Raw genomic sequence first — 8,715 nt, forward strand, 5'->3', positions numbered from 1 at the left:
AGCAATAAGGCTGATGGGAGCAACATCACTTCCCCAAAGGGTGGATAAATAGGTCATTTACATTGTATGTGTTCATATAAATTATCTTCGTACTGTCTTACACACAAACCTGTGCTACGAGTGAACATTTGCAGAAGTAAAGGCTTTAGTTATAAACTAAAGGTCTGTAGCTGTGGTCGTGTTGCACGTATCTGACACATGTCGTGGGAACCACATTTATTTTCAAACTCAGCTGGTAGACACAAAACCAAACTCAGTGAGAGCTCAAGGTGCCCTGCTCTCCAGAAATGAGTGCATAACTTCCAGCACTCAGGTTTGGAAACGGTGGCTAACCTGCTGGTGGATATTTGAAGAGCTGGGAAAGGTCTTTAGCAGGATCCCGCTGACTTTGTGCTTGTGGCAAAGGAGGCTGATGGGTGTCAGCAAACGCAGAGATGGCATTAGGATAAATAATTTCTATATATTGTACCCAAAGTCTGCAGTCTACAGCTCATGGACAGGTTGAGAGCAAAATCACTTACTGCTGCTAGCAGCCAGCCAGCGCTGGAACTGTTTGCAGAGCAGAGCATTGGGAGCAGGGTGCTCCTTGCCACATACGACTTGCCTGGTTTCACTATCCCGCGCTTGTGAAGGACGGGGCTGGCACCACGGATAAACCACCAGCATGACACTCTTTGAGGAAGCGCCAACGCATCCGCAGCACCGGCTGTACAGCTTCAGATTAAACCCAGATTAAGCCCATTCAGTTTTAACTCAGATTAAAGCCATATTTAGAATCTGGCCCCCTTTCCACCCAGCCAGGTTACTGCCTCCCTAGAGGGGCCACAAGTCGTAGCAGCAGGGTGTTGTATACCAGCCAGTCCGTCCCTCCCCGTTCTCATGCATAGAGCAGTTAAAACATTGAATTACTAAAATATGGCCTGGTCTGTGAAAACTCACTTGAGAGTAAGGGCACAAGTGGCTTTTGGGATGGTGGTCCTCATCTTTGCCCTGGTAAAGCAGCTCTCTCACCTCTTGTGCTTAGCCAAGGTCACCACCGAAGGTGAAATAACACTGCCTGGGGATAGGCGTGCAATCAAAAACAAATTCAGCATCTCACTGGCCCTGTTGCTGCGTCTCAGAGTGGTGCCCTGTATTTGTCAGGAGCTCTGGCCGAGTGACTTACAGCTGTGAGCCAAAGCAGCGCAACGGGCAGTTATCACCACCCAGCGGGAGTGCCGTTTCCCTGCCCCGTTTGCAGAGAAACCGGAAACCTGGGAGACCACTAATCACAGAGAGGCGACGCAGGACTTTACCCCTCCCCGACTCCCACGGCACCTCGCAGGCGCACCGACCAGGAGCCACCAGGGATCTGCTGCCTCTTCCAGGCGCGGAGCATCGCACCCGTTGCACCAAAGCTGCGCGCGGCCGTTGGAGCTGGGCCCCCGGCTGGGTCTCCTGCCGTTCGCTTTCAGCACGCGTTACCATGGGGTTTAGTACCTTAAGTCTTCAGGTAGGACTCCAGCGCCTGCTGCAGCCCACGGGGGCTTCAGGCGTGCGTGAGCTCTAAAGAGCTGCTCTGTTTTAATCTCTAAATAACGATGGAAGTGCCAGTGTGTGCATTACTCCAAATGAATGTATCACCCACACATGCTACACTCTCTGCATGTTTAATTACACAGAGCTTTCTCCTGCCCTGCTTTTTAAGAAACACTCCAGAGCCTATCAGGGCCTTTCAAAGAATAACTGATTTCAATGAAATTTAGGGAAATAACGATTTTGGACCCTTTCAGACCAGCTGGAAAACAGCAGCGGGGAGAAGATAATCAAGCTCACTCTTTTTTCATTTTTGTTTGCATTACCAGGACATCCGGAAGGTCCAAGAACAGACCAGACCAGACCGTGCTAGGAGCTATATGGCCCCCAAGATAAGAACAAATTCTCCACCTCTAAGATCTTACGGCGAAGCGCAACGCCCAAGGGGGACGCAGAGAGATGAGCGTGCGCACCGAAAGAATAGGACAGTTTTTCTTCTCTGACTGAGGGCTGGAAGTCTTTGATATTTTCCAAAAGCCAGGCACCGCAGCAAAAGACGGACCTGTGCCTATGGGGCGAGTGCCCCCGGGGAGGGACCCGGCAGGAGGGGCTCAGGAGCCCACGTTTGAGGCAGAAGGAGGAGGTGAAGCGGAAGGGTTAAAACAGGGAAACAGTTTTGCGGCAGCGCTCGAACAGGGGGCCAGACTGCCTGGTAAAACCACCTGATAATGAAGGTGACTTGTAGTTTGTTAATAAATGTGAGCGGGATGGAGACCAGGATTAAAGCCGCGGTGTGGACCGCATTTCACTTCCAAGGGCCTCTCTGGTTTTCCCCTCCAGTACATTAGTGACTCAGTCCCTCCTCCGTTGCTCTTCTTGTTTTTCCGTTTGATAGGTTTCTGGAGTATCTCTTATTATAACTTGCCCAACGCCCCCTTCATCCTATCCCTGCGCTGGGCTGTGATATTACTCGACTGCGTAGTATGTTTTCACGTCCTATTGACTGGTTGTGTACTTCCCTCGCGCTAATCCCTTGTTAATGGACACTTTCTTTGAGCCAGCTGAGATCTGAGTTAGGTTGTCTTTGTGGTCCTAGCCGATTTTATTGCTTGGATATCTTTGTTTTCATTACTTTGAGATTTGGGGATTTTGTCTGTTTCCCTCGGATTGATTCTGGCGGTTAGAGACGGGCTGGCCTCCCGCTGCTTGTGTTTGCATTTGATCTGGGAACAGTGGGAGCGAATCCTCTCGGCTGCAAACATTTCGCCTCGGCTGCAGGCAGCGCCTACGCGGCCCGGGGATGGAGGGGTCCGCGTGCCCGCGCGGCTCGGAAACGCGCTTGCCAGCGCGACGGTGCAGCTGCCACTTTCTGCTCGTTGCTGTCCCTCGCAAAACCAAATAAAGCCACTCCGCGGCTCCCTTCGCCGTACGGGGCTGAGCTGGTTTCGGCTCGCAGCATGCCCAGCGCGCTCCAAGCCATGCGCAGCCCCGCGCAGCAGCTGGCCCGGGCAAGCAGCGGATGGGAGCCCTCCAGACCTGGCGCCGAGGGGCTTCCCTGCCAGCTGCGGATGCGGTTACTGGCACAGGACCAAACTCCAGCTGTTGGTACCATCTAGTGGCAACTGCTGAGCACAGCTCCCCGCTGCAGGGGCACCGTCCCGCACCTCCCCGCCCGTGCCCCATAAGCTGCCTGTCTTCACCCTAAGGTCAGCGATGGCCTGGCCACATCCTGCAGCCTCTATCCGAACCGCGCCAGCTCCCCGTCCTTCGAATCACCGCCTCGGTCCTATCTCCAGCCCTGCATCCCCTAAAGGCTCTTCTTCCTCTCGCTCAAACACCCTCTTTTACTGTCAAAATTTGCAAGCACCAAGTAAGACTATCTCACAGTTCCCTGCTGTCCCCCCATCCCGCTGTTTCCACCCTGCTGTCTCTTGGCGCTGAGCTGACTTCGTGCTCTCGGGTTTGCCCAGCTCCAAGCATGGTGAGCGCCGAACCCGTGGCATGGGAATCCCCAGCACGGCGAGGTTGCATCCTGAAGGGACAGGACAGGAGCGTCTGGCTCAGCCCCTGCTGCCAGTGCGGAGCAGAGGGGCGAAGGCATCAGCCCAGATCATGGACCCCTCTGATTTTTTGTCCGCTCTTTTCTTTCAAGGCTAATTTCTTCCTTCGTTCTCCTGGGGGCAGATTTCCAGCTTGCAGGCTGCAATGAGTTAACCCCAAACTCCTCCAGAGGGTTTTCCTCCCGTTTCACCACCCCTACCTTTAGGGAAAGCGTGTCCCAGATGTGTGACCGCGTGGGAACCTGTGATGGCCCCCATGTTTGTGGGCCAGACAGGGGAGGCCGGGGTGCTTTGCGGCCATCAGCCACGCGAGGTACTGCTGGTGCAGGACCGGCTGTTGTCAGGGGCCAGAGTCAGGCCAGGTGTGTCTGCGCCAGCAGGTAACATCACCACCAAGCAGCAGACAATGCAGAGGACGGACTGGGATGGTTGGGTATCTCCTGGCATGTTGAGCGATTTGCACCATCCCTATTTAAGAGGCCCTTTTCTCCCCCGACCTGATAAGATCTCAGCTTTGGTCTACTTCATCAGAACCAGGGGAGCTGGGCTCTGGGGACATGCCCGAGTGGTGCTCCAGCAGCTGCGGGATGAGGCCAGCCGTGCTCCCATCAGAAATCAAGGAGAGAAGCAGTGAGGGAATTCAGCTAGGAGAATGGAGGGATGAATGGTGCTGGGAGATGAAACGACACCTTGGCAAGCCTGAGACGCAGATGGGCTCCCTGATGGGTGCAGAGGGCAGCCACCGCCGCGGCACCCCGGGAGCGGTGAAGGCCACTCAGCTGAGTGTCCAACCTCACATCACCTCCACCTGCTCTGAAGGTGGCACTGAGCTCCGAACTGCAGCCGGCTGGGAACCGCAAGCACTGAATGAGCACAGAAACTGGCCCAGAGTTTCAGGATATCTTTAAAAAAAAAAAAAAGAACCTAACGGTTCAGCTGAAGGCACGCAGTTCATGGACCAGTTTCTCAGCTGGGGCGACACAGCCCAGCCCCAGTAACAGCGGGGCAGTGGCAGTGATTTCCCAGAGCTGAGGAGCTGCCTGTTTGCTGCACTGCAAGGTGGACCGGGAGCTGCTTCCTGCCAAATGCCAGAGCCCGGAAAAGTCCTGGGATGCTTATCTTGCCGGCTTTTTTCCTTAGTGCCCTCTCCTCAAAAAGCAAAAACAAATCTGATATTTTGATGCTTACCGATAAAAATTACATCTGTCAAAATGACCTTTTGGTTAAACAGCCATAGCTGGTGCTAATCCTATTATTTCATCACGATTATTTTTTTTTTATCAATCCAGCACAGTTGCCATTTCATCTTGCACTAAGTGAATTGAAGTTCTCAGCTGGGGCACACCACACTTTCAGATGTGTGAAACGCTGATATCTGCAGCATAAATCACCACTCCTTTTCCCTCCTGAGACCTCACACTTGATTCCAGGTCTACATTGAGACTGACAGAAAAGTCAGCTCAGCATCAAGAAAAGTAATCTTGTTTCAGATCAGAGCTGTATCTGATGAAGTTCAGGAAAATTTTGTGTTGCGTTGGTGTGTCAGGACATTTAAAAGCTTCCCACGATCTCCTACCAGCTAAGCAATGCAAGCAGCATTGCATCTGCAAAAAAAAAGAAATGTAATTTTTGATTCTACCAACTTTACTTAAAAGAAATAATACGTGAACGTAAGACCCTCCTATTCCAAAACTGATTCTAAGATAGCTGAAGATGAGGACTGAAGCATTTCAAGTCCAATCCAGCAAAGCCCTTAAGCGCATGCTTTAACGTAAGCAGAGGAATAATGCCATTGACTCAAAGGGGTTGTTTATCTGGTTGTATTTAAGAGTACGCTTAAATCCAGCGCTTTGCTGGATCAGGGTGTCAGGTGTGAGAGACGAAACACCCTGCTCGCCCTCCTGTGATGACCTCTGCCGGTTACACACGCAATCACGTTAGCATAAGTTGCTTACAACCTTCAAGAGGAAATGCATCTCGCCCTTCTGGCTGAGAAGTGGCTACCACGTTCGCAGAGGAAGGCACGACCGTGACCAGAGTTAATTATAAGGACAGTGAAGGCTGACTAGGCAGGTGGGGAGGTGGTGGGGTCTTGTGGGAGATCTTTATGAACGGGTTAGACAAACATCTGTCGAGTTTAGATATGCCTGATCCCTCCTGAGGGCAGGGCATGGATTAGACGGCCTTTTGAGGTCCCTGTCAGCCTTAGTTCTGCTTTCTGTGAAAGGGGTCGGATTCACAGGCCGTGGCAACACAGTGCTGGTCCTGCTGAGCCCCGCACCCGCCCTGTGGCTGTCCGCGGGGGGACAGGGATGTGGACGTGGGCATGGACATAGACATGGATCTGGGCATGGGCACCAGGTCTGAACCACCATAATGAGCCCTCCAGAATCCCCAGAAAACTGGTGCAGCAGGAGCCCGTGCTAGGACCTGAGCATGTCCCACCTCATCCAATGAAGAAAAGACAATATCCTTTCTCGGGACTTCCCAAGGACCTCTTTTCCAGAGAATCTAGTAGATGCAGCAAGTCCCTTCTCCTCTTACAACCCTATACCCTGAGTGCAGATGAACTGAGGCTCTCCTGAGGGCAAGGGTGGCATTCCCAAAATGGGAGGAGTCTTAGAGGACCCCTCTCTGTGTAGAAGACAGTCTTGGATGGTGTCTAGCTCTTCTCCAACTCCTCATTTGTCCTTTACAAGGTTCTGTGATTTAAGAACGGGTGTTAAATCTTCTGCAACAATCAATTCAAATATACAAGTTTGGCTATTCAAATTACTTTTCCAAAAGTACTTTAAAATGCATTAAGTTATTAATTGCCTGCTGGCACTTTAATCAAACGGGAAAATTGACATAGCCAGAGGCATGTATTTTTGTGGAAAGGAAATTTATTTAAGAAGAAACAGCAGCTCTTACTGCTTAATTTAAACTGAGAAAACTGTGGAAAATCAACTGCTATGGAAAATTAATAAAACATTTCCAGCTGCAAACAGTGACTAATTGTACAAGATGAAGACTGCCTGGAATTAATAACTTGCAATCTTCTGTGTGAAGAACCCCCTACCAGTTCAATTTACTGGGAGATTAAATTACTTCTAAGTTTGCCATATTAAAACAGAACATGAATAAAATGTTAGTGAAAGCACATCTATTATTTACTGTCTGTGATATGGATATAATTATTTCCAAACAACCACAATGTGACGTGACTGGCAATATTTAAATTATTTGCTAGCGAATGTAGTTATACCACCTTGGTTCCTATAAAAACAGTCCAAATGGGTTTTTACAGATAGCGTATTCCTGCCACAATGAATTATTTCCCCATCTGCTGACGCGTGATGTCCAGCATCCCCGTCTCACTGCTCTTTTAGCATCGACACCGATACTACGGCACATTCCCCACAGCCCCTACGTTGCACGAACTCCCTGCCTCCTTCGCTTTGACCGATTTTTTTTTTCTCCTTTTTAAAGTGGGAGCCAGCTGACTGCACTGCATGGCAAAAACGTGGTGCAAAATAAGAGCTTCGGTTGTGCTGGAGTATAATCAGGCAAATGCTTTCCCCGCCTGCAAGGACTCGTTGCTGAACCAGCCCCAGAAAGCTCACCTGCAGAGCCGGCAAACTCATGCTTGCTTTTTAAAAGTGTGCCAAGTTCACAGGGTGTGAAAGGGAGCAGAAAATAGGAAGGCAAAAGAGAAACAAATCAAGGCAAGAGGGTGTTTGCTAAAACCCAAACAAAAACGAGCTGGATTTTTGAAGCAACGCAAGAAAGAGCAAGAGGTGGAAGGTCGGGGCTGATCCTCAGCAACGCGGGGTGGGGATCTCACTGCAGGAACAGTGGAGCCACCAGCCCTCTGGACACACGCCGAGAAACTGCATTTCGAGCCCTGGCATTTGGACGCCAAATGCAGGGTGTTGAGGTGAAGTGCGCAAAGAGCTGGTGCCATGGGGGATTTTGGTGTAGGAGGTTTTACACGAGGCTTTAAGCGCATGGAGTGGGCCAGGAGCAAGCAGGGACCACCTGGGACATCCAGTCCAGGCCCTGCAGGATTAGGGCTACTTACCAGCCTCTCTGAGACCAGCTTAGAAAAAAAAAATCTCGTGTTCTTCATCAGTCAGGGGCATCTCAACCTCATGTCTGTGTCACATGCTCTCGTGTCGGGGGTCTCACGGACCCCCCCCAACCTCCTTGGAGGAGACCATCTCAGATCACACTCTGCGTCCACCTCTACCTAGCAAGCCAGTTAAGGATGCTCAGTTTGACACTCCCACTGAATCCTCCTGACCGCATGGAGACAGAAGTGCATATTTAAGTGCTCTCAGGAAGAGGGATGCGATAAAAAGGGGATGAGAGAGAAGGAGCTGGATAAAACAGCAGTGGGCATCACTCAACATCTCATTCAAATAGAAATAAATCATTTATTGTTAGATGGAACCGCTTTTAAAGCTTTGCACGGACATTATTAACAACCGCAATGAGCCAAAGCTGTCTAGACAATGGTATCAGAGGAAGGCAGGACCATCCGTGCTGTGCTGGCCCCGAGCCCGTGCAGCCTCTCGCCAGGACTGTCAATAGCCGCTCCCGGGGTTAGAGGCAGGCAAGGGCGGGATGATGTTTTCCACATATTCTCCCAGCCTTTGCTCATCTGCCACTCAATTACTTTCTAGCCAAGTGTGCTATAGACAAGCACGGAATTTTTTTCCCCTTCATTTTATCTAGTCATTTTGGAGTTCACATAAATGGTGGCACCTGCAGCACCCTGTGGCAAGGGGCTCCACAGCTTCACCACGCGCGCTGTGAAAAAGTGCTTCCTTCTGCTTTCAAATGCCGAGTTAACCTACCAGAGGACCTTGCTACTCTTGGTGTTACAGGACAAAACGAAGACTCACAGCCTCCTCCCCACCACCTGTGGTCTTGCAGACCTCTGCCGCATCCCTCTCTGCCTGACTGCTTGGACAGGGCATTTGCTGGGACAGGATCTCAACGGGAACCGTTTCTACTTTTGTCTGAAGGGTTTGGGCACATGCTGTAAAAATAGCTGCACTTTGACCATGAACAAGAGCAAGATGTTCTATGATAACCGTGCATGTCTTTATTAGCCATTTGTCAGTCCTCATTGGGCCTCCAGGGTCTTTCATAG

Source organism: Struthio camelus, chromosome 5 (genome assembly GCF_040807025.1).
Source record: "Struthio camelus isolate bStrCam1 chromosome 5, bStrCam1.hap1, whole genome shotgun sequence".
Lineage (NCBI taxonomy): Eukaryota > Metazoa > Chordata > Aves > Struthioniformes > Struthionidae > Struthio > Struthio camelus.